Here is a 261-nt window from a genome sequence, read left to right on the forward strand (position 1 = left end):
TTTTTTTTTTCAAATTAAAGTATATTACATTAGCTTTAATTTAAGGTATATATAAAAGTGTCAGTCTTTCCGGAACATTTTCAAAAGTTAAGTTGAAAAAGTTAATTTTTTGTAAAAAAGTTACCATTTTGAAACCCTTCCTGTGGGCTGTTAAAGGGTCAAATGTTCACAATAATATAGAAAATGATAGGTAAATATCTAAGGTATCTATAAAAAAAAAATTATATTGATTCGGTCATTTTTAAAAAAGTTATGGCAATT

General features: G+C 23.8%; 1 protein-coding gene across 1 annotated transcript in view; it reads left to right on the forward strand.

Annotated features, from left to right (window-relative positions):
• Nucleotides 1-261, forward strand: part of LOC126900073 (anoctamin-7-like) — a 32,315-nt gene that overhangs the window by 19,855 nt on the left and 12,199 nt on the right. The gene's annotated exons all lie outside the window — the stretch shown is intronic.

Source organism: Daktulosphaira vitifoliae, unplaced genomic scaffold, assembly GCF_025091365.1.
Source record: "Daktulosphaira vitifoliae isolate Bord-2020 unplaced genomic scaffold, ASM2509136v1 Scaffold_2, whole genome shotgun sequence".
Taxonomy (NCBI): Eukaryota; Metazoa; Arthropoda; class Insecta; order Hemiptera; family Phylloxeridae; genus Daktulosphaira; species Daktulosphaira vitifoliae.